The sequence below is a fragment of the Dermochelys coriacea genome, chromosome 4 (genome assembly GCF_009764565.3).
Source record: "Dermochelys coriacea isolate rDerCor1 chromosome 4, rDerCor1.pri.v4, whole genome shotgun sequence".
Classification (NCBI taxonomy): Eukaryota; Metazoa; Chordata; order Testudines; family Dermochelyidae; genus Dermochelys; species Dermochelys coriacea.
This window is the reverse complement of record NC_050071.1, coordinates 79,712,477-79,739,131: the sequence shown is the minus strand read 5'-3', so window position 1 is coordinate 79,739,131 and position 26,655 is coordinate 79,712,477. Positions and strand designations below refer to the sequence as shown.

General features: G+C 39.6%; 1 protein-coding gene across 1 annotated transcript in view; it reads right to left on the bottom strand.

Annotated features, from left to right (window-relative positions):
* The window catches only part of TENM3 (teneurin transmembrane protein 3), a 2,178,135-nt gene that overhangs the window by 1,235,369 nt on the left and 916,111 nt on the right, over positions 1-26,655 (bottom strand). The window contains exon 8 of the mRNA XM_043513542.1: positions 11,336-11,498. The gene's annotated coding sequence lies outside the window, so the exon portion shown is untranslated. The remainder of the gene's footprint in view (positions 1-11,335; positions 11,499-26,655) is intronic.

The following is a 26,655-nucleotide window of genomic DNA, read 5'->3' as shown; positions in this document are numbered from 1 at the left end:
TGCAGAAAAGCAATTTTCTGCTTCAAAAGCATTTTATTTTTTAAAAAGTTTGTCTCTGCACAATTTTCAGGTCTACTAGAGCTGCACAACTGTATACAGATGAGAAAGACCCAAAATAGGGCAATTTATTTGATTCCTCCTCTTCAAAACATTTAGCTGAGATTGCATATCCAACAGAGAAAGCTCAACAAGAATATTCAGAAATGACCTGCAGTGACACATCCCCTTTTTTTTAAAAAAAAATTGCATTAAACATCACTCCACATTCTTCAGATAATCTAGATCTGTCTTTTGTTTAATGTAACCGTTGACACAAAATTTTCCCAGGATATTAACAACTAATTTCTATTTTAAATCAGAAACCCCAAGAACCAGGCGGTTAAATACCCAATTATGGAGTTTTTCAGAGGAAGAATAGCTTCATTTTAACTTGTGCATTCATTTGAATCACTTTTCTTTCTCGTTACAGTAAAGGACAATGTGGATGGGGTAATACATTCTCCCAATGTTCAGTTCCTGATAATTCAGCATTTATCACTGCTTGAAGCTAGCGTGACCTTGGTATCCTCACAGTTCTGCACTAACACAGTAAGGGCATTCCACAACGGAGCAAAAGCCTTGTCCTCTAGGACTGCCTAGAGCCTGAAAATGCTTTTACTGTACGTGAATCCCTAGGAAACTATTGGAGCTTCACGATTTGGACCTCACTGTGTTTTGCATTAACCTAGGGTAAGATTTAAAAATCTGGGGTAACAGTTTCCAAAGCACCTAAGTGACTTAGGAGCCCAGATCCCATTTTCAAAAGTGAAAGTCAGTGGAACTTATGTTCTTACATGCCTAAGTCATTTCAGGAAATGCATATAAACAGACCATCTGCCTCCTGAGTGTCCCTGCTTGGTCAGGGTCTCTCCTGCCTTAGAAGGCTACTCCCAGCCCTTCTTAGCTCGAATTTTAGTCACAAATCTGACTCTGCTGGGCCCTACTCATTTCTACCAGTCTCTGCTCTACCTAAGCATCCCTCCACCTCACTGCAGCTTCCCATTGTTCTTCACAGAGGAATCACCTGATCCAAACAAGGTATGCCTCCTTCATAAATAAGGCTGACTAGTCCTAGCTCCCCCATTCCTTAGGAGATCAACCACCATGTCACAATGCAACTTACACAATTCTGAAAAATTTAACCCAGGCCAGTAACATTTTTATACCTCATGAACTGAACTTTCGGAACAGTTTATTGTTTTTTAAAAAATTAAAACTTGTGGCACATGACTTCCACCTTCACATGAAACATAGACTAAAATGGTCAAAATCACCATTAATCTACAGGCTTTAAAGAAGAACATAACATACCAATGTGCATCCATCCATACTTTTTATTGGTAGGTCACGTATTACCAGTTTGAGCTAGAATTCCCTATTCTAATAATGAGAGGACAATTACCTAAGGGCTTGTCTACACTTAAAACGCTATAGCGGTACAGCTATGCTGATGTAACACTTCAGTGTAGACACTATGAATGCCAATGGGAGGAGTTCTCCCATCAGCGTAAGTAATCCATCTCCTTAATGAATTCTTCCATCAACCTAATACTATCTTAGGGGACTTTGGTTGGCTTAACAGCACCACTCAGGAAAATCCACACCCCTGACCAATGTAAAACTCATCTAATTTTCTAGTGTAGGCCAGGCCTAGTAGGATCAGGAATACCTTTTTCAATGGTTAGAGAGATGAAATATTTTTCTTAACTATGCCCAACATGTGTATTTTTAAAGGGGGGTGTGTGTGTGTGCATGCACAGCCCACATTTAACTCCATTCTAAGGCTAGAGAAATGCAAAAATTGAAACTGTTTTTCTACTTTAAACCCAGACATTGTGCTAGCAGACTGGTACAGCAAAGATACTGCCTAATTGACAATGGAGGATTTCCCCCTTATAGTGGAAACCCCTTGGTGGCCTAGATGCTGCCATAGCAACTCCTGTGCCACCACTTTCCAGGCTCCTGATGCTCAGTGGCATGCTGTGTCTGGCTGATCCTCATCTGCTGGAATGGCCCTTGGAACTGTGAAGAGCAAAACATGAACTGGAAGCTGCTGAGCATAGGCATGGCTCCTGGCAGCCACAAGACAAAGGGAGTGTGAAGGATGTAGGGCTGTCAAGCAATTAATCGCACTGTTAAATTACAATAGAATACCTTTTATTTAAATATTTTTGGAAGTTTTCTACATGTTCAAATATGTTGATTTCAATTACAACACAGAATACAAAGTATACAGTGCTCACTTTATATTTATTTTTGATTACAAGTATTTTCACTGTAAAAAAAAAGAAATATTTCTCAATTCACCTAATCAATACTGTAGTGCAATCTCTTTATCATGACAGGTGAACTTACAAATGTAGAATTAAGTACAAAAAAACCCTGCATTCAAAAATAAAACCATGTAAAATTTTAGAGCCAGCAAGTCCACTCAGTCCTACTTCAGCCAATTGCTCAGACAAACAAGTTTGGTTACAATTTGCAGGAGATAATGCTATCCGCTTGTTGTTTACAATGTCACCTGAAAGTGAGAACAGGCATTCACATGACACTGTTGTAGCCGGTGTCACAACATATTTACGTGCTAAATATTGACATGCTAAAGATTCATATGTCCCTTCATGCTTCAACCACCATTCCAGAGGACATGCGTCGATGCTGATGATGGGTTCTGCTTGATAACAATCCAAAGCAGAGTGGACTGACACATGTTTATTTTCATCATCTGAGTCAGAGGCCACCAGCAGAAGGTTGATTTGCTGTTTTGGTGGTTCGGGTTCTGTAGTTTCTGTATCAGAGTGTTGCTCTTTTAAGACTTCTGAAAGCATGCTCCACACCTCGTCCCTCTCAGATTTTGTACGGCACTTCAGATTCTTAAACCTTGGGTCGAGTGCTGTAGCTATTTTTAGAAATCTCACATTGGTAACTTCTTTGCGTTTTGTCAAATCTGCAGTGAAAGTGTTCTTAAAACGAACATGTGCTGCGTCAACATCCGAGACCCCTATAACATGAAATATATGGCAGAATGCAGGTAAAACAGAGCAGGACACACCCAATTCTCCCCTAAGGAGTTAAATCAGAAATTTAAATAATGTATTATTTTTTTAATGAGCATCATCAGCATGGAAGCATAGCCTCTGGAATGGTGGCTGAAGAATGAAGGGGCATATGAATGTTTAGCATATCTGGCATGTAAATACCTTGAAACGCCAGCTACAAAAGTGCCATGCAAATGCCTGTTCTCACTTTCAGGTGACATTGTAAAGTGGGCAACATTATCTCCTGCAAATTGAAACCAAACTTGTTTATTTGAGTGATTGGATGAAGTAGGATTGAGTTGACTTGTAGGCTCTAACATTTTACATTGTTTTAATTTTGAATGCAGTTATTTTTTGTACATAATTATACATTTGTAAGTTTAACTTTCATGATAAAGAGATTGCACTACAGTACTTGTAGTAAGTGAACTGGAAAATACTATTTCTTTTATTTTTGTTACAAATATTTATAATAAAAATAAATGTAAAGTGAGCATGGCACACTTTGTATTCTGTGTTGTAATTGAAAACAATATATTTGAAAATGTGGAAAACATCCAAAATATGTATATAAATAGTATTCTATTATTGTTTAACAGAGTGATTAATCGTGATTAATTTTTTTAATCACTTGATAGCCCTAATTACAGATTATAAATTCCTACAATTTGGCCTGGAAATCTTAAGAGAACAGTTTGAATGACAGACACAGAATATGAATGAAAAGACAAACCATAAAAAGTATAAAAGACCTAAAAGCTGGACAGGAAAGAGGAGAAAAATAAATTGTTTTTAAAACAGTTTTTATCTCCAATGACTCAATTGGACTTCATGAATATTTAATTATGGAAGGAACTAACTAATGTAACCCTCCATATGTACTGCTAGCTACAGCAAACCTTCAGTTCAGCTGTTGGCCACCATCAGTCAGTCACAGACCACTGACAATTTAAGAGTACCGATTCTTGATTCATTTTGTTTTTTAAAAAAAGTAGTGCTGTAGCTGTGGAAATCAAAGCTTAACAGGAATAAAAACAAGCAAACTGGTGATGCAGAAATCCATCTAGCCTTAAATCTTTTCCTTCTCATAAATTGTATTCAGTTCACCCTTACATTTGCATAATTTTGGTGTGGTTTACTGTTATATAATTCACATTACTTTGGGATAATATTCATGCCAAAGTATCATGGAAACATTCCACAGCAGAGCTGATGGCAGTTGTGATAGTTTTGATACTAATGTAATTAAGTTTATTTAACAAAAAGTGATGTCCAGATAATCAAGGTTCTAGAACTGACTTTTTTTCTTCACAGGCCACCCTAGTTATTACTGCAGCCTTAGGGCTATCGTAGCCCTCACCAGTTCTATATTCTCCCCTAACTGGTAGATTTGCAAATACAACACTCCACTTTTTCCTCCTGGGGCTTGCCTCCACTACACCATAAAAATTCTAGTGTGTACATACAGGCTGTCAGACTCCTGTCTCTGCCCACATGCAATGGAACTGCACTGTATAATTAGAGGAGGGCAGATTTAATCACACTGAATGGAGTGCATGGAGTTTGAACCATTATGGTGATGAAGGCTTCAAGCACAATCACTGCTATTTTAAAAATATATATATGGTGGTGGGAAAATGGCAATTTAAAAAAAGACCTCTCCTAGACCTGCCTAATTGAGGATGCAGCAGCCACAATGATAAAAACTACTGATAAAACAAAATACCAAGATTTGGAACAGCAGAAGGCACTTTAGAACTTGTCAGAACCACTCCATTGTGAATTAAGTGTGAATGGAACTTCTGTAGCTTTCTGTAGCTACCTGTCTTGTAATTTGTAGGACACTGCCACTTCCGGTCTGCCTTGGATCTTGCAAGACCAACAAGACCCAAATAAGGAGTTGCAAATTTACTTTGGTCCTCAACTATCAACACACAAGATGATTAAGGTACATGGTTGTATCAATATGCAATGACAAAGCATCTTTTTTGACAAACACTACAAAGACAGGTGCCTTAGAAATGTTTATAGATAAAAAAAATCAATATTAGAGATAGGCTGAAAAAACCTGCCCACCTGAACCACCTTGAAGTTCAGAATGTTTGAAATCCACATGTGAAATTTGCAGCTTGAGCTCATTCCTAATCATCATACGAGGAGAAAACATCTTCAACACATACTGATGAACTTTCATGATGTTAAGAAATGAATATCATCAGGTTGCATTATGATGTTACAATTTGATTATTTATTCCTGAAGACAAATTCAGAAGTCTGGCAGGCAAATCCCCAAAAGACACTGCAAAGCTTACATTCTGCTAAGTTTTGCATTAGACTGGTTTACTTTAGACTAAAAACTTAAAGCAGAACTATCATTGACATTTCTGAATCTTTTTCTCTTATTCAAAAGTGTCTGAGAAAGAAATATTCCTGAATTCTGAAATTCAGATCTGATTGTTGGAATAGACCTTTTACCCGATGTGACTTTGCCTCCCACTCACCTATCCTTGGGGCAATATAAGAACAGCCATACTGAGTGGTCCATCCAGATCAGTATCCTGTATTCTGACAGTGGCCAATGCCAGATGTTTTAGAGGGGAGGAACAGAACAGGTAATTATCAAGTGATCCATTCCCTGTCACCCATCCCCACCTTCTGGCAAACAGAGGCTAGGGAAACCTATTCCTAAGTAATTAAAATTAAACTAAAACCCATGCATATTATGTGATTAGAATGGCAAAAATGGAAAGCAAATTAAAATGGGAAAAAATTCTTCCACATTAACCATGAAACAGACATTTTAGGTAGTATAGCATAAAATATTTTATTGAAACACCACCCATAAACTGAGGCAAAACTACAAAAGTATACACAAGCTTATTTTGACCTGGATGCTTCAGACAGCTACTTATCTCCTTGAAGCACTGCCACATGGTAAGCTGTTTTTTTTTAAATGCCGTTGTTTGAAAGCTTTCAATGTAACTTCATAGAGTACAATATGTTTAGTTATAGAAAGATTTGAATAAAACTCATTTTTGAGCTTCCTGTGTAATTAGACAAAGCAACTTATCAAAGTTCTCTCTAAACAAGAGATTTATTTTGTATGATTTCCATAGCTGCATCTCATTTTTCTAAGCATGTGTCTAATAGAGATAAGCCAATACACTGAAATGATTAATTTATTTAATGGTTTTCACTTATGAATGTTCTTGAATTAGCTAAGAACCAATTGTGAAATTCTTGAATGTATTTGTTATTTAAAATTATTCATGTATTTCTTCTGTGAAGTGTTCTTGCTCTGAATATGATTCACAAATACCCCATGGTGAATATCCTGTATTCTCTATTGGTTAGCCATGTAATTTACCAGTTTCAGTTCCTTTATTGGATGACTTACATAATTAACCAATACCATTTTTTTTAATTCACTTTCAGAGAATGTTCTAGGTTGGAAACTTGAAAATATTCTTTTCAGGTGTGTACACTGGAACAGCTCAAATGTTTGCAAAGAATGAGCCTAAAAAAGTCCTGAAAACAATCAATCAAAATTTGCTTTCTAATGTAAACATATATTTGTGCAAAAATTTCCTTACTATTCAGTAGGCTCAGTTTCTAATATGACCACCTGGATCACAATGATTTCCTGCATCTTTTTTTTTTGTACTTATTATATTTACTGATTGTATTTGGTATGTTTCTTGCATTATTCCTCCTGTTTTCTCTACCATTTAACAGTTTTCACAATTATTTATTCAAAAATGAAATAACATTATACATTCATTTCCGGCAGATTCTCATCAATTCAGAAAACACAAGGAAAACTATTTAGATAAAAAGGAAAACTTATAATTCTTCTCTAGCAAAATCCCTTATTTAATCTTAATGGAGAGCAACTATGTTTAGTACTGAAGATGGTTTATGTTACTGGAAGCTAATGTAGTGAGCACCATCAATCAATATTTGTACCAAACTGCATGGAAGTGTCCTCATTAAGATTAATCCTCCATGTGTAGTTTGGAGCCATTGGCTTCAAAGGGTAAACTTGTCTTTAAAGCTTTCTGTGTAGAACTGCCACTAGATTTTGCAAATCTTTTGAAGAATAGTCTTGGACTTTTTTAAAAAATAAAATATAATCAGTGAAAGGTTAACACCATTCTGCTGCAATAAATTGAGACCAGCAATTGGCTCCCCATCCTTAATAACTTGTTCCACATTCAGGCAGGAACTTTTGTTTGTTTTGTTTTTTGGTTTTGTTTTTTAAAGGCCCATGAACTCTCCAGAATGCCTATGATACTAGTGCCAAATTAGTTATACAAACAAAACTTTAAATAGTGTGAAAATTCAAAGGAAACAGTGTGCAACGGATCACAGAACCATCTGCCAGATCAGACCAAAATACATGACTGAGACAAACAAACTGAAAATGGAAAACAAAATAAGAAAAATCATCACTGTGCGAAGTCACTCCTTTCTCTTGACAGCTAGATGTTGCCGGTCATTTTCTACTCATCCTATAGGTAAATAACTCTGATTTTTGTGAGTTGCTTGTGCGTATTCAGTTTGGAAAGCACCTATCACATTGTGATAGAGCTGCACAAAACTGTTTCAGCGAACAGTTTATTTGACAAAAAAATGCAGTTTTGGTTGACCCCAAACTATTCATGAATGTGTGTTGAGGTCACCAACTAGGTTCAACCAAAGAATAAAACATCAAAATGTGTCAGATTGTTGAGAAACAGAACATTTTGTTTCAAGTACTGGCATTTGGAAAACTGCAAAGGAGGATTAGAGTCACAAAACAGCTTGGGGAGCGGGAAAAAAGTAGGATTAGGGATCTCTTTATAACCTTTAACCCAGTGGTTAGAAAACTCACCTAGTTCAACTCCCCCTATGCCTTAGGAGGAAATGGGATTTGAACATGGGGTTTCCATCTCTTAAGTGAGTGCCCTATCAACTGGACTATGGTATAAGACTTTCTCAATCTTTCCTATTGAAGCTGTTCTACTTTTTATAAACAATTAAATAGTCACCGGAGCAGGAATTTGAGCTTGGGTCTCCCTCATCATAGGTGAGAGCCCAAGCTGCCAGGCTCTGGAGTCATTCTCATTTTCTTTTCCTGGCCCAGTGACTCTGAATTGTCACTGTGAATGACAATAGTTATTGGCCAGAGAAAGAGTCATCTCCGCTCCCCATCCCAACCCACCCCCAAAGAAAAGCAAACAGGTCAAAATGAAACATTTTGTTTCAACACAAAGTTTTTTTAAAAAATGTTTTTGGTTTGACTCACTTTTGGTTTGATTCACTTTTGTTTACATCCTTTATGAAAACAAGCAAACTATCTGAGCTGATTGCCTGAATAGCTCACAACTCTATCATTGCAGCATCACTTTAAAAAAAAAACGTACCACACTAGAAAATCAAATAATTGATTTTTTTAAATGGAAGAGCAGTGTTTTCCAAAATTGGTTTTTGTTACTTATCCCTGGTTAATGTGATTTCATTTTCTCCTCCTGCTGACTGCCAAATGTCTGGCAATGGACCACTCATCTCTGCACCAACCGCTAGACACTCAGACACATTATGGCATCACATAAATCCAAGCAGCACTATTTATTTTTTCTGGGGTTGCAGGAGAGTTAGTGATTGTTGAATTTATCCCTATAATGACCCAAATCACATAGGTACATGCTTAAAAGCTTTCCCGAATAGGGATACTTTCTTTTAATGAATCAAACTGTGTCATCCCTCAAATTATACAGAGCTCAGAAGAAGCATAATGTGATGCAGCATAGCAAAATATTACTACATTCATAGCTACAGAAAATAGTCAATTCTATACTTATTCATTCTTTCACTTATTTATCATTGTTAAAATGATCCTCAATCAGAATCCTCCTCTTCTTATTTCCTTAGCCAGTCCAAACTAAGTCATGGGCAGCCTCTGAACCAAGGCTGGGACTAAATTGCCCAAATGTCCACCAATATTACTGCAATGACAGGCACCACTAGTCAACAATTCCTCTTCTGTTGGAATGGCTTTTCACTGTTGGTTGATGCTACAATAACTTTCCTAAAGCTACATCTTTTGAGGCTGGTACAGTCCATTTATAAAATAGCATACTTCAAGGATAGGTATAGCTATTAAAATGTCAATCTGTGCTTACAGTTACCATATAGCAATGAATGAGGTACCACAGTTATTTCCTTGTAGTCATAATAGGAGTTAATTCAGATGATTGCAGTAATCCAGATAATACTGAATGGTAACTATGGGCAACTGTTTACTTTTTTGACAACCACTATAGATTAAATAAGTAAAATACTTAAGTTATTTACAGCCTTGGAACACCCCTGCATTTAACACTACTCTAAGTTTTTTTTTGTTTTTTTTTTTTAAAAACAGGTTAATTTTTATCTAACAAATAATTTAAAATATTTGTCTATGTTATAATACATAAATTACTTCTGAGTCACTTTCTCTCTCAACACATCTGATTTCAATATGAAATATCTCCTTAGACACACTGTGCGTGATTCTGTTCTGTGCCTCTTAGAGGTGCAGCATAGAATTCACAGCCAGGGGTGGGAGCTCAAGTGGCTTTAGTGGCCTCTGGCACAATTTAAACAGCCCTGAGGGGCACTTTAAGTTACAGTAGCCTTTATGGACTTCCCAGAATCTCTGCAGGAGTGACTGCTGCTATCCCACCACTAATATGCCCCTTACACCGAAGCTGATGAGGGGTGGTTCAGAAGGTAGCCTGCAGCTTCCTTAGCTCCTACACTGGGGATATTCTTTCCTTCCCAGATTTGAAACTTTAAAGGCCATTTTATACTATTCCAGGCTTTTTATCAAGCATTCAGGAACTGGAGATGAGAATCATAGAATATCAGGGTTGGAAGGGACCTCAGGAGGTCATCTAGTCCAAACCCCTGCTCAGAGCAGGACCAATCCCCAACTAAATCATCCCAGACAGGGCTTTGTCAAGCCAGACCTTAAAAACCTCAAAGGAAGGAGATTCCACCACCTCCCTAGGTAACGCATTCCAATACTTCACTACCCGCCTAGTGAAAAAGTTTTTCCTAATATCCAACCTAAACCTCCCGCACTGCAACTTGAGACCATTACTCCTTGTTCTGTCATCTGCTACCACTGAGAACAGTCTAGATCCATCCTCTTTGGAACCCCCTTTCAGGTAGTTGAAAGCAGCTATCCCCCCTCATTCTTCTCTTCTGCAGATTAAACAATCCCAGTTCCCTCAGCCTCTCCTCATAAGTCATGTGTTCCTAATAATAATAATTTTTGTTGCCCTCTGCTGAATGCTTTCCAATTTTTCCCCATCCTTCTTGTAGTGTGGGGCCCAAAACTGGACACAGTACTCCAGATGAGGGCTCACCAATGCCGAATAGAGAGGAATGATCATGGGCCTCCATCTGCTGGCAATGTTCCTACTTATACAGCCCAAAATGCAGTTAGCCTTCTTGGTAACAAGGGCACACTGCTGACTCATATCCAGCTTCTCATTCACTGTAACCCCTAGGTCCTTTTCCGCAGAACTGCTAGCTAGCCACTCAGTCCCTAGTCTATAGCAATGCATGGGATTCTTCCATCCTAAGTGGAGGACTCTGCACTTGTCCTTGTTGAACCTCATCAGATTTCTTTTGACCCAATCCTCTAATTTGTCTAGGGCCCTCTGTATCCAATCCCTACCGTCCAGCGTATCTACCATTTCTCTCAGTTTAGTGTCATCTGCAAACTTGCTGAGGGTTCAGTCCTCACCATCCTCCAGATCATTAAATGAAGATATTGAACAAAACCGGCCCCAGGACAGACCCTTGGGGCACTCTGCCTGATACCAGCTGCCAACTAGACATGGAGCCATTAATCACTACCCATTGAGCCCGATGATCTAGCCAGCTTTCAATCCACCTTATCGTCCATTCATCCAGCCCATACTTTTTTAACTTGCTGGCAAGAATACTGAGTCGCCCACTGGGCAGGAAGAGGTTTATATAAGAAAAATATTGTCACATGTTGATTACCTCTTACTAGCTATAGCTCAGTACATGTTTTTCAGTGTAAAGAAATAAATACAGTTAAATAAACCTAGCTATGATTAAAACAGCAAACGTGTCCTGCATATGTTTTGTGTATGGACTCTTTCCCTCATGTTTATTCTAGGAAGAAGTGCAGGTCACCACATTTTTTAAAAACAAGTTCCTTTTCATCAAGGAATTGCTTTTCCCTTGTGGTCACTCACCAATATTTACAAGGCAAGGTCACTTTGAATGCCACCAGCAGATGAAAAAACAGGAGGAGGGACTCTTTTAGTTTTCACTGAGCTGGCAGATTCTGCCAAAGTGATAGTCGACATTGACATTACACTAGGGACAGGTTGTCGTAGTCTCACAGCCCTTGCTCTGCTGTGGAAAAACAAAACAAAAATAGAGAAGAAAAATATATGTACATATTTTTCATATAAAGGTAATGCAAAAGTATTAAAAACCAGACCTTTTGAATATAAATAAAGCTTTAATCTTGGCTTTGAAAACAGTTACCTGAAACCTACTTTAAAAATTAAGATTTAAAAAGACTCCTACAAAACTGATTAACCTCCTGTAAAATTACCCCATCACTTTGAGTGCTTAGTAAGAAGGAAACAACCATAAACATCCTATGTACCCAGCTAGTGATCAAAGGTAGGCAGAAGAGTGAGAATTTTACTAAAAACAGGGAAAGACTCAGATTTGTAGCGAATTTGATATATTATATACACATATAGGGCAAGCACCAACCATATTTTATAGCTACATGTGGCCTACGGAGAAGCATAAGAAGGGAAGACTGAAATTATTAATGAGGCATTTTTATTTATTTATGTATTTATTGCATTTTTCTATCATCTATGTGAATTATTACCTATATGCCTGATATGTCCTAAAAGAAAAAAACTGTGATGAATAAATAAACAGCTCTAGAAATCTTCAATAGGGTGCTTTACCTTGCAGGGAATATTATCATTGGCTTTTGATACAATTTCTGCTGCAGGGAAAGACTTTCAAAGCTCAGAATGCTGAAGTATTGCCAGTCGTTCAAAGACCCCCTGCTATGTGCGTCAAACTAAGAAATCTCTCTGAACTTGTCGAATTAAAAGTCATCTCTCTCTCTCTGCAACCCCTGTATGAGCTAGGAAGCTCTGTCCTCATTTTTTAAGGCTTTCCATGGTAAACAAATGGAGCCTGGAGCATCTTTATTCTTTTCAGTCACATAATTAAAATTCTTTTAAAAATATAATTGAAGGCAATGAATTTTAAAAGGAAGTTCTAGTTAATAATGCGACTGAAACAGTTTGAGCAGACCACATTACTTTACCATTCAATTGTGTTTCAAAGCTAAAAGCAAAACAGCTTGTTAAGATCCTGGGTAAGTGTCTTTTTTTTGGATTGTACATCAAGAGGATGCTCCAAACTTAAACATCTCAGCAGGATTTATGCTTTCTGGAATGTCATAAGACTTAATTACTGAAACTACAAAGAGGAGTAAATTATTAAAATATGAACAAAGCCACACAAGATCCCCGGTTCCTGCAAATCGTTATTTATCTATCCCACACCTAAATTAAAGAACTTTAATTTATGTTTGTGTTTTCTTGGCAATGCTCTTTCATTCATCCACAATGTTGTGTGCAATCACGACCTTGCAAACAATTTCATATCTAATAGTGCACACAATGTTAATTTACTGTGAGTGTTGTTATTGTACAGTTATTGTACAGATTGGCAGTAATAAATTATTATATGAATTTATCACACACCTCCACGCCCCTCAAAAAAAAAAAAAAAGCTCATCTGTATCATTAACCTGGTGGGGGTGTGCAGAGGTGCAGCACCCACGCATGCTCCTGGAGACATTGGACCTTAGGTAGTCACTGCTTTCAGCATCCTTATGGTAGAACAGCTGCTTGCATTTTTGGAGGAAATGCAGTGTGTGTTCTTTAGGAGTCAGTCTAACTCAGCTGGCTGGTGTGGAGTTGGGAATGGGACCCTCTGGGAAAGCTAGAGCCACTGTAGCAGCTACCCAGCCTACTCACTACACTAAGAGACAAACAGGGAAGGCCCCCTGTGCCCTATGCCCTCCTGCACCTCAACAGGGCAGAGAATAACTGAGTTCCTAAGCTATGGGCCTTCATTTTTTAGTAACACTTGGTGATTTGTGACATGTGGCATGTTGAAGTTCTCTATTTATGAATGTTTGTAATAACAGCAAAACCACAAATACATAAACGGGTGAAGAAAGAAAATCATTAGCCAGAACAAGAAACAATCCCTTTCTACCATTATGTTCAATGAGCACATTAATCAAACCATATTATTACAGCAAACCAGTCTTTTACTCAATTGTCCTTTGCAGAATGCGAAGGACATTGGGCAAAAGGAATCATGTCAAGGGGACTAGTCTGTATCTGATGCATATCTTAAATAAAAACAATGTGGCCCAAAATGTATATTACATACCAAATGTAATAAGAGTTTGCCATATGAGTGAAGGCTCTAATTTCACTGGTTTCACTGGGCCTTCAGTGAAAAGTTCAGAGAAGTGAGTTGCTTAGACAAAGACTTGAATGAAATATGATTCAAATCCATGAACAATGATCAAAGACTATTTGGCCTGCCCAATTTTCTTCTGTATATTTGTTAATATAAAGTTTGATAATAATGAATGTGCATGTTATTTAAACAAAACATTTCCTTGCCAAGATCATAATCTGTACCAGTGTTGCTGAAAAGGGAGAGGTATGCTTGACAGGGATAATTCCCTGGGCCCATATGGCTTTACAGGTCTTAAACTTCCCTGAAAGCATTGATTATTTCAGGAGTAGACTAGAAGATGCATAAACCAACATAGACAGCACTTCTAAAATCAGATTTATAAGAGAATTAAAAAATATATCAAATCAACCAAACACTTTAGCGAAGGTAATTCCTTCCTCTGGACCTCCAGTGAATCTTTCTATATTTGCCTTCTAAGCTGTACACAATTTTGGACAAGACTGCCTGGATATTTTGTACAGTACCAGCCGCACTGTTAACATTTATATAAATAAATGTTTACAAAGCACTTAGGAATGTAGCTGGATGAAGAGCTGATTTTTTTTTTAGTTTGCTAGCAGTTTCAAAAACGATTTTGGTTCAACCCAAACCAAATCCAAAAAGTCTGAAAAATTGCATTGAATCAAAAAAAAAAATAAAATAAAAATCTGTCTTGGGTCAAATGAAAAAACATTTACCCAAATGATTTCATTTTCAACCATTTTTAAAGGGTTAGACTACAAAGTGTCAGGTAAAGGAGGAGGTAGTGGTATTAACATTATAAATGTTAGCTCAGTTAGAGTACTTGCCCAACAAGTGAGAGACCCAGGTTCAATTCCCCTTCTGCATGATAAGAGGGGTTTGAACTTGCATCTCCTATCTCCCAAGACAGTACCCAAACCACAAGGCTATAAGCTATTCTGAGGTGGGTCTCTCCATCTCTCCATTGAACTTTGTATAAAGTATGTGACTAATCACTGGGTAAGAGAATGAGAATTAAGTGGCTAGGGCATTAACCTGTGAGAGGGGAGAGACCAATTCAAATCCATGCTCCTCCACTGGCTGTTTTGTGGATCCAGCTTCCCCCCGCCCCCCGGCTGAAACTATTTGGCAAATTTGTGTTAAATTTGTGAATAGTTTGGGGGTTGGGGAAAAACTGCATTTCCTGGCAAATCTACTATTAATCTGAAAAACTTTGCCTGGCTCTGCTCAAGAGGGAGTTTGGTTGGAGTGGAGGCATACCATTTCTATTACCTGTATGGGATCTCAGTTCATACAGAGTTGGAAAAGGCTTTTGAAATCATCTAGTTTACACCTGGCATATTCAGAACTTTAACATAGGCATAAGTATAGTAATTCCCATACCAATATTATATATGTTCATTTGCATAGTCATTTCTCTGTTAGCAACACAATACCTCTCCTGATAAGGAAAGGTCCTCTTTACCAAAGCAAAGCACATTTTAAAGAACTCCTTTGAAAAAAATGACCAAGGACAGAGTGAGGGAAAGGAGATAGAGCAGGAGAAGGAATGGAAAATGTAGCAGGAGGGTAAGGGAGGCGGGAAAAAGACCACAAAGGAAAGGAAAAGGAAAGTGTGAGAGAAAGAGGTGAGGAGGAAGGGAGATGAAGGTGGAAGGAGAAGAGGGATAAAATGAATTAAGTCAAAGGGTCGGGAGAAAGGGGTATCACAGTGTGAGGTGGATGTAAGGGAGTCGATGTAAGTGTGTTTTGGGCCAAAATTTTGTTGCCCTACTTGACCAGCACTTTTTCCAGCTTGGTTTTTAAAAAAGCCAGTGAATAAGAGTCTTTATTTTCTTATAATTTCTGTGAACACTTTCCAGTATCTACAGCTGAGTCAATCCACTTTAATCCCCCCCCCCCACCCTTCATTTCAGCTGGTTACTTGAAGTGCTATTGCAAAATGTTCAGCCTCAGCCTTTAAGGCTTTCTGCTTTTTGTTTCCACTTGTAAATTGACAAAAGCTATGGCACCCATCTTGTGCATTCTTACACATCTTACTGAAATGGAAAAAATTGCTTTTGACCACTGTCATCACTTGGGAGGTTAAAATATGGATTATTTCAGAGGGTAACTTCCTTTAAGACATTTGCTCTTTAAAAGCCTCTGCACTCTCACACTCCAAGAAACTGACATATGATGCCAGTAGTAAATAAAGGTTCTTGGAATAGAACTCCTCAAAATAAAGCTTTATCTTCGGTCCACGAATTCAAAGCACTGTTGTCTGAGTCAAGGATCCTAAAGGAGTTGTTTTGATGATCCAGATAAATAACCTCTGTTTCTGGAGCTATGGCTGGAGAGGGAATAAGTGAATGGATGTTCAAAACACCAATTCAAAGCAGAGGGCAAGACAATTTGCATTTTCACACAAATGCTAGCTAAACCAAATTAGCTGTTCTGAATCTTTTCCAAAAGAAGCAAGCAGTGCTCTCCTCTGTACTGTGGTTAACACTGTTGCAAGGTGAGAGTGTGTCAGAAATTATCAAATGACGATTGCCTGAATTCCCAGTGACCAGAATGTTATTCCACACAATGTCTCTTCTGTGTCTTCATGAAACCATGTCCTTTCTGCTAAACTCTGAGATTATTTTTTCTTGTGATCATAGCAAAAACCCAGCCTACTATTAGTCATTGCATCTAGACCAGAAGAAACAACTGAAAGAAGTTTGCTACAGGCAGATGAAACTAGACCTCTCTAGGGGTCAGCAAAAGCTATGCCAATACTTTAGGTCTATCACCATCAATATTGACTGCAGGTTTCCATTTTGAAGTAGGTTTAAGGGAATAACTTTCTAAGCCGGGGTGGACAAACTATGGCCCGTGGGCCGGATCCGGCCCATCAGGGATTTGGATCTGGCCCATGAGATTGCCACCCCCAAGGCACCGCTGGGTTAAGGCAGGCTCCCTGCCTGCCCTGACCCTGTGCCGCTCCCGGAAGTGGCTGGCACCATGTCCCTGTGGCCCTTGAAGGAGGGGGGTTGGGGGCAGAGGACTCTGCATGCTGCACTTGCCTGCAGGCATCCCCCTCCACAGTTCCCATTGGCCAGGAATGGGGAACCACGGCCAATGGGAGCTTTTGGGGGGAGGAACTGCGGCCAATGGGAGCAAGGCGGTGTGCAGAGCCCGCTGCTGCCATCCTGGGGCCACTCAAGGTAAGCAGCGCCGGGCTGAAGCCCGCACCCCAAACCCTTCCTGCAACCTGAACCCCAATCTCCTGCTCTGAGCCCCCTCTCGCACCTTCATTGCACCTCAACCCTATGCCCTGAGCCCCCCTGAACTCTGCACCCCCTCCTGCACCCCAACTCCCTGCCCTGAGCCCCCTTATACACCATGCACACCAACCCCTTGCCCTGAGCCCCTTCCTGCACATCACAACCCCCCCACACCCTACACTACCTCCCGCACCCCAATCCCCTGCTCCAACTCTACATTCAGGGCCCTGCGTACAATTTCCACACCCAGATGTGGCCCTTGGGCCAAAAAGTTTGCCCACCCCGTTCTAAGCCATTTCAAATCCAGTATTGTATTGCATGAGCACAATGATTTCCCCCCAAAATTACAAACTCTCTGGAGGATTTCAATACTGCTCTTAAGTATCTTGACTGGAAAATGAGCAAATCACTCCAGCTTACATAGATATAACCAGAGAAATAATACCTCCATCTGGCTTTAGTTGCACAGGACCTAATTAATTACGGGCTAGCTGGAAGAAAGATCCACGGTTCTGGCCTCCCATAGGACCCATTCAGAGGTGACATGTAACTGTTGTTAATATGTGTGTGTGTGTGGGGGGGAGGCATGTAAAGGTTCAGCCACCCCTCAAACAGCTTGAGTCATACCTCCCCCTTTACCTTTAGTCTCCCCTCCCTGAAGTGTCCAACTACTGCTGCTGCCTTTCCCCATGGAGTGCAGCTTGCAGCTCGCCTGGCCTCCAAGGTCATTTTACTGGCTTGGATCTGCCAGCTGCCACACTGGGAGGGGGTCCAGTATTACCATGTGACTAAGCAGGGCTGAGTCAACAGGAAACCCACACACAGAAGTGGGGGAAACCCCAGCCCTGCTCTGATCCCTTGGAGGCTGGGTGATGACCAGCCATGGCTGCAATGGTCCCCCCTTCCTGTGCCACCCTGTGGCATTGGTTAAATTCCTCCAGGTCCCTGTGTGAAACCCAAACACTGGGGCAGGTGATCCCATGGGAGGCCCAGCCCCGCAAGCCTTGGGCAAGAGTGGAATTTGCCTCCCACCTGCAACTCTGTTGGCCTGGCTGAGAGAGTTGCTGCATGTCATGGGCAGCGTGAGCTGAGCCTGCAAAGGCAAAGGACAAAGGGGGGCAGCTTGCTATTGCTGGCATCTCTGTTTTGAAATAAATTACTGTGCAATTATATTTTGAACCTATACCCTGCTATATATAACTCTGGCAGAAATCTGGGGGGGGGCACATGACCCTGCATGACTCCCCACACGTCGCCTCTGGGCTCATTTTAGGGGTAGGTGGGAAAAAGTTATTGTATCTTTCTCCACTTCTCTTCTGTTGGTTCAGGTAATCCCAGCAGTGTGCCACTTCATGATATTGAAGGAAGAAGCACAGACCTCAATCTTGATGCAGCACTTTCTGTAGTGGGTCCATTAGACTAACACAACACTGTTACCAAGGTGCATCAAAATGAAAGGCAGCAATAATGCATACTGGGAAGGAAGAAGATATGACCCATCAAAAAGAGAAAAAGGGAACAGAAAAGGAGGGAGGGAGGGCAGGAGGGAGAGATCTTTGGGAAGGAGGGAAAAGAGACAATGTCGTAAATTGAGCTGAGAATAATAGACAAAGAACAGATGGGAAGAGGAGCTAAAACAACAAAAAGAAAAGCAGAAAGAAAATCAAAGATGAGAGTTAGGGACAGGACAGAAAAAAATCAGAAAATTATTCACGCTAGAAACATCACCTTTTGTCCGTTACACAGAAAAACAATGTTTATGGAAAAGCCAGATGAGTGAACAGAAAACAGCAAAGGGAAAGTGAAGCACAATTCACTTGACCAAAGGTAAACTAAGAAGAAATGAAAAGATATATAAAAAGACAGAGACACAACAATACAGGGATTGGGGTCAGATTTCTTTTGCCACTCCAGTGTTTCAAAATATTTCCTGGAGGTGGACCCACAGATACCTTCATTAGAGCTTGAAAAACCACAGTAATTTTTTCTCCAACCATTAGTATCTTGCCCTGCCTCTCTTGCCTCTTTATTTCAGTCTGACTCATTTACTAGGGATTTGCCACTGGATCCGTTTGAAGGTCATGTGCAGATTTGGACATCATCTCATAGCTACTTTGTTATTTCTGTGTGTTATGAGACAAAGTGGGTGAGATAATATATTTTATTGGACCAAATTCTATTGGTGGAAGAAATTATGCCTCTTCCACCAAGAAAAGTTGGTCCAATACAAGATATTATCTCACTCACCTTGTCTCTCTCGTATCCAACATAGCTACAACAGCGCAGCAAACAACACCCTTCACCTGAATTTTCAGGCTTTACACCAATTTACACCATTGATTCTTAGGCAGTTTGTTTAAAACCCAACTATTAACATTAACAATTTAGTTTAAAATCAAACGATAGCAAATTCAAACTATGAAACACAGGATGATGTATTCCCTAAAAAAAATCTCATTTGATAAGTAAGTAGCTACATTCTACACTTGTTACAATTTCTGCATGGTTTTAAGGTGCTGCACCATATAGAATACATTGTAGTAATCCAGCCTTGAGATTGGATCTCACCTTGATTTCTCACCTCGACCTCTAACCTTGAGGTGAGACTTGGATACAAAATAAAGGCTATAGCGTTCTTGCCAAGCACATATGAAAGCACTCTTGACAACTGCTGCTACATAGGTACCTAGCATTAGATGCACATCACACAAGACACCCTCCTCAGCTTGCGAGTCTGCATGACAAATGCCACCATACTCACACAACTGGGGCTACTGATATAGTCCCAGTGAAGTCACCAATCATTTTTTCCAAATCAAATGATGGTAATATATAGCATTGAAAGGGGTGTACGGTCTGAGAGAAGTGATTACCACTTTCCGTGCAGGTATCCATATGAACCCAAGGCTAGGAACACATCAATTAAAAAATGAAAAGCTAGCAACCATTCAATCTTGAAAATTCTGAATAAAACTAACTCTTCTAAAATCAACAAGTAAATACTGACTCTGACTGGACTGGGGTTGTTAGTTTGTTCTGCCTTCCTATTCACCACTAGCTCTCCAATATGCTAATGCATATCTTCCCTCTCAGATTTTATAGTACCTCAATATTATCTATTTTTAATTTTTTTCCCCTTTCCAATTTGGACCTGTCTCCCTTTACTGATTTTCTCCATTCATAAGAGCCCTTTTTATCTCCCCACTGGGGCCACTGCTGGGTTCTGTACTTCATTATCCCTCTGTTCCACAATCTTGGTGCTCTGTATATCAGTGTCTGCGACCTAGCTTTGGTGTTCCCTTTCTTTACTCTCCCACCACCAACCCTTTCTTTGTGCTGTGTTGTCCCTAATTCTGCCCAATCCCACATGCTTTGTTCCCTATTATGCCTAACCCCATGTGCACTGTCCTACACTATCTCTCACCCTGGTCTCTTCCTGAGAGTTTCTGCCACCACACTGAAAGAGCTCTGGCACCAGCTTCCACCCCTTTTCCAGCACAAGATGCTTCACATAGTGCCACTGGGTGGGGTTACCTTGGGACTGGGTAGAGATGATTCCACACCACTCATATATTGGAGGGAGACTCTGTTCCTAAATAGTTTGGACTCATAATGGGGCTTGGAAGTAAGGCCATGGTATCAAAAAATTATCAAGTGGGTCATAAAGCCTGCATAAGGGGTGAAGTAGTGGCCACTAGTCCTGCTTACTGGAATAGAGGTACTAAAAAACCAGTGCTGTTATCCAAAAGCTTGCCTGTGGGTTCGGAGTGTCTGAATTTCATCCCTACCTCTAATCTTCAAGGTTCTCTCTCCATAAAGTCTGATTAGACTTTGAGCAGGGAGGATGAAGGTTCACTCTTTTGATACGTCTTTTAAATGGTAAAAATCAATTTTAAAAGGTTCTCATGCACAAAATCTTTACACAGCCTTTCATTTTCACACCCATAATGTCACAAAGTGTGAGGAAACAGAACTCATAAAGACAACTGAAATATATATCTCAAAATATATTTCTAGCTTTTTTCCTTTCATAATATATATATATATATATATATATATATATATATATATATATATAATAACTAGAACTGTTTTTAAAGTAAGTTTGTAATTGCAGTATTTTTTCCTTGGATATATCCTGCTATTTTCCCTGTTGATTTAGGAGTTCTTTGAACATACTCAAGTTGCAGCTCCCTCTATAAAACTCAGGCTGAACCAAAGATTGTATAATGTATATTTGTCACATCCAACACTAAGGGTGGGTGAGTACAATGAATGGAGGCTGACAGTTATAACAGTCAGGCACACAGCATTGGTAAGGAACTGTTTTTGTTGATTCTCACATATTGTTAGAACTATTCATTCTGCCATAATATTGCATAATGTATGACAGAAGAAAATATCTGGATTAGTGACAGCACATAAGCAAGCAGTAAATTCTGGAAGATCTTTGTAGCCAGAAATAATTCATGTAATAATTTAGAGAAATAATGAAACAATCAGGTAAACTACATTTTGTATTATAATACAAATATTTCCTCTTCAGAAAAATATTGGCACAAAGTATTTTCAGAATATGATAAATTAAAGATTTTCATATTTCAATATGAAGTCCAAAATATGTGACATTCTCCTTTTGAACTAATTAAGTGGAGTACAGGTAAGCAACTAGAAGGGAACATGCTCATGTATAGTTGGAGCTTCAGATTAAAGCTATGATATGTATATTTGTATATATATGTATATATGTATATTTTAAACTGTTTTTCATTAATGGGAATGTATGCTTTCATATATTATTAACGGCAGTAAGAAGTTCATCCAATTTCTTAACACAACTAAGAAACAACTAAGTCCCAATCTTACTCCAATTTAAATCATTGGCAAAATCCCTCGGACTTCAATGCTAGTAGGATTAAGCCTTTATACCTGTTACAGTAGATTACAAAGATCTGTTCTGCTCAGTGATTAAGGAGCTTCTGCCAATCTTTCCAGTGAACAGGGAGTTAAAATGTTCATTAGGAGTTGATTTAGGTACTCAGGCCCAGATCCTCAAAGACATCTAGATGCCTAACTCCTCAGTTCTTAAACGCCAATACTAACACATCTTAATTGCTTCCAAAAACACGCTATTTGCAAACCTAAAATTCAGGCCAGTTTCCTTAAAAAAAATACTGAGATTCATGAAATTTTAGCAGACCTAAGATATGAAATCTTCAGAAGCCCCCAACATATTAGACCCTGATAGTCACCAGGCAAAAGAAGAAAATATCTGAGCTCTAGTCTTGAAGTTGCTGCATAATAAGGGCAAACTCATATCCAGAGAGATATGTGATATCCTGAAAAACTAATATTCTGGTACACAACACTCAGTTGGACCCATCATCCATACAGCGTTAACTGGTAGTTATGAAAGTACTCTATTACAGGTCTCTGCAAATTATCTTTCCTGGAGCCTGATGCCCAGTGCCACCACTGTGAGTAATCCGTATCTCCAAAAACAAAAGTGGAACTTTGACCTCTGACTGTTCTGGTAAAGTCTGCAATGCTGTTTCCCCTAGTAAAGCCTACAAAATAATTCTTCCTGCTTCCCTAGTCCTCCGATTAAATCCTCAGTTCATTCCTATAACTTCACCATTTTCAGCCACCATGTAGGGTTTTGGTCCTCCACCCAGGTCTTATCCTCTATGCCAGAGACATTATTGCATTTCTTGCAAGGTTCCAAAATTGTCTTCCATTTCTTTGTGCACTGACCTCCATTTTGTTTTCCAGGCTGCAAAGTTTAGAATATTAATTTGCTGATTCTCTCACAGAAGATCTCATCTCTTAGGTACTCAAAGTACACATATATTTAGATGATCTTTCCTGTACTTGAATCACCATCAATTTTTTCTTATTTTTTCCCCCTCCACTTCTCAGCATATTATCTTTTATTCCAGATCAGAAATCTTGAAGAAATGTTCTCTGATCTCTTATTATACAATTTCTGTGTAAAGGGTAAGTTTCAGGTCTTCAGAATCAATTTTAAGTTAAGTCTTATGGGAGAGCACAGACCAACCTGTGTGTCCTTGCACCCAGTCACTACAAATCTATATAATAGCTATATGAAATTGTTAGAGGTTTGGAATGCTAGAACAGGTCCCAGTGTAGGTACATTAGTGGGAAGAGTATGGGGGGGTGGGGGGGAGAGAGGCTACAGTGCATGATAAATACAGTTTATCCTCTTGCTCTGTAATGTCATGGATTTACCAGCAGATATGATCATAGAATCATAGGACCGGAAGGGACCTCAAAAGGTCATCCAGTCCAGTCCTCTGCATTCATGGCAGGATTAAGTATTATCTAGACCAGGGGTGGGCAAATTATGGCCTGCGGGCCGAATCCAGCCCCTCAGGGCTTTGGATCCGGCCCACGAGATTGCCATCTCCGTGGTGCCGTGGGCCCCTTGCTGCTCCGGGAAGCGGCTCGCACCACATCTCTGCGGCCCCTAGGGGAGGGCAGTCAGAGGGATCCATACACTGCTCTTGTCTGTGGATACCTCCCCTGAAGCTCCCATTGGCCGGGAACAGAGAACCGTGGCCAATGGGAGCTTCGGGGGAGGTACCCACAGGCAAAAGCAGTGGGCGGACCCCTCTGCTCCCTCTTCCCTAAGGGCTGCATGGATGTGGTGCCGGCTGCTTCTGGGTGCGGGGTCGGGGCAGGCAGCCTGCCGTGGCGCGTGCTGCTGCTACCCCGGGGCTGCTCCAGGAAAGCAGCACTGGGCCAGAGGCTGCACCCCAAACCCTTCCTGCACCCCAACTCCCTGCCCTGAGACCCCTCCCTCACTCCACACTCCACTCCATGCACCAATGCCCTAAGGCCCCTCCCACACGGTGCACCCCTTCCTGCACCCCAACCCCCTTCCCTGAGCCCCCTCCCACACTCTGCACTCCCTCCTGGACCCCAGCCCCCTGCCCCAGCCATACATTCATGGACCTGCATGCAATTTCCCCACCTAGATGTGGCCCTTGGTCCAAAAAGTTTCCCCAACCCTGATCTAGACCATTCCTGACAGATGTTTGTCTAACCTGCTCTTAAAAATCTCCAAAGATAAAGATTCCACAACTTCCCTAGACAATTTTTCCAATGCTTAACTACCCTGACAGTTAGGAATTTTTTTCCTAATGTCCAACCTAAACCTCCCTTGCTGCAATTTAAGCCCATTGCTTCTTGTCCTATCCTCAGAGGTTAAGAAGAACAATTCTCTTCCTTGTAACAACCTGTTATGTCCCCGCTCAGTCTTCCCTTTTCCAGACTAAACAAATCTATTTTTTTTCAATCTTCCTTTATAGGTCATGTTTTCTTGACCTTTAATCATTTTTGTTGCTCTATGTGATGTGTGTCTATATTTAACACTCACTAACTTACATGAACACAATCATAGAAAATATAAATCCAATATTGCACATGTGTAATAATGACAAACAGATGCACTTGTAAATTTTATATTACAACCATAAACAACAAATTTATTGTTTCTATTTCCCTCTACAGCTAGTGTTGCAATTTACCTGACTTTTCAGATCAGCCTATCATAACTTTCTATTCCCAAACATGGACAGAATTCGACACTGCCAACTATAAACTCTGAAAATAAGATTTGGGAAGGCAGTATTATATTATTCTGGTACCAAATAAAATGGCTGTACTTAAGGGTTTGTCAGCATATCTATCATATGCTCATTTTTAGATGATAATATTTCAATCAAATCAAATCTGAATAGGCTAAAATGCAGCAGTGTCACTCAAGTGTTTTTATCATCCCTCCCCCTTCCCCTCCAATCTGTAGTTCTGTTTAGATACAAATATATTCAGGTTTTAGAGACCAGCAAAATTAAATCATTGTTCCTAATGCTGTTTCATTGCTAGTCTAGTAGCCAAAAATGGCTTGATTTTAAAAGGGAATGTAGAGGAATTGTCATCAATGTTGACTAAAACATCTGATAGCAGTTCACTTCTTTTAAGCTACTAGTTCAGATAGTTAATTGAGTATCTGCAGTAGTTACTTTTCATGATTCAGTGCCATGTAAGTATACTGTAATTAGAAAATAAAACTTCTTTATGTGGAGTATTTATTCATTTTTCAGTGATTAATATCTTGGTTGATTCAAACTCTGTGTAGACTACAAATCAAAAAAGGAAGAAATTAAATTCTGTAAACACAGCTCACAAAAGATACAAGTGAAATTTTTTTGTCATTCCTTAAAATAATAAGTTGTATAATAAGTTTAAGTAATATCAAGTAGCAATGCTTCTTCTCTAGTACTTTTTATGCTGTCACCTCTAGGTCATGCAACAAAATACGTGTATGTGCTAGCAACTGAAGAAATAGCCCAGTAACATGTTAACATCTCCCTTCATAGCTGCGCTATTTCTAGTAGTACTGGAAACCTCCTACAATTTTGTGTTCAGTACTACAGAACATTTATAGATTTGTTTTAACTGTTTATTGTAAAATATGTATGAAAGGCACACTAAACAGGGCCACTTTCAAAGCTCCATAATTCCAGTATTGCCTATAGCACTGCATTGTTTTTATGTCTTCCTTCATTTTCCCCGCATTGCTTACAACCCACTAAAGCAACCCACTAAATTACATCTCATTTCCACCTTGTTTTCATCATTTTCTCTCCTATCAATTTCTTCTTCCACACTCTGCTCACGTGCTTGCAATAATCTCCATACTGATGTATTCATCTGTATATATACCTCAAACTTGAGTACCAAATAGTGTGTAGCTGTTATTCCCCTAGAGAAGAGACCACATTGTGACTCAGAACCACACATAGGTCCCTGGTTCCCCACTTGCTCCAAGAAGGAAGTACTCTGCAGCAGAATAGATTACTTCTCCCTCTATTCTGGCTCAACTGTGCTGGCCAGGGCATTAAGGAAGATGGAGTCAAGGATCCATCATACCTACTCTACCACTCCCTGCTCATCTACATGGAAGCGGGAGAAGCAGCCCCATGGAGGCTTTTCTCCCCACCATGCTATAGTCCACAATTCCCCCTTATCGTTCTACCTGGGTATGCCAGACAAGCCACAATCTTGTCCAATATGGCTATGCACTTTCCATCTCCCTTTCAAGAAACTATTATAATTTGTTTCATGAAGTGTCCAACTCCGATCGCCATAATTTACTCTCTGCTTTTTCTGTCTTGATTACTTCCATTAGGGCCTGATCCAAAGCCCATTGAAATTAATGGGACTCTTTCAATTGACTTCACTAGGCAACTAGGTAGGCCTTAATTCTGTCAAAATCATGGCTCTGTTTACTGGAAGGTGTGGGATCACATCCTGAACTCTCTGAAGTCAAGGGAAGCAGGACCAAATATTTTTATGTACAGCATGAACGTGTTTCAGTTGTATGTAAATTGGTTTTAAAAACTCATTGCAAAGTGTTAAATTCGTAATCTTCAATCTGTATTTTCTATCCTTACATGATACTGCAGCAATTGTTAATCCTCTCAAATAACTTTGAAGAAAATATAGAGAAAATCTAATATAGTTTAGCAAAACCCAGCTGACGATGAATCAGAGCAAAGGAGAAAAAATTTTGTGCCACCTTTTCTAGCCAAATGTGGATTAATTCTGTAAAACGATGTGCTCCAGGCACTGGGGAAAATATGTGCCATCATCTGAGAAATGGATCCTTGGCTTTTAAAAGGATGTTTGGGCAGTTACTGATGGAAATTGAGAAAGTTACTGTTACACTCTTA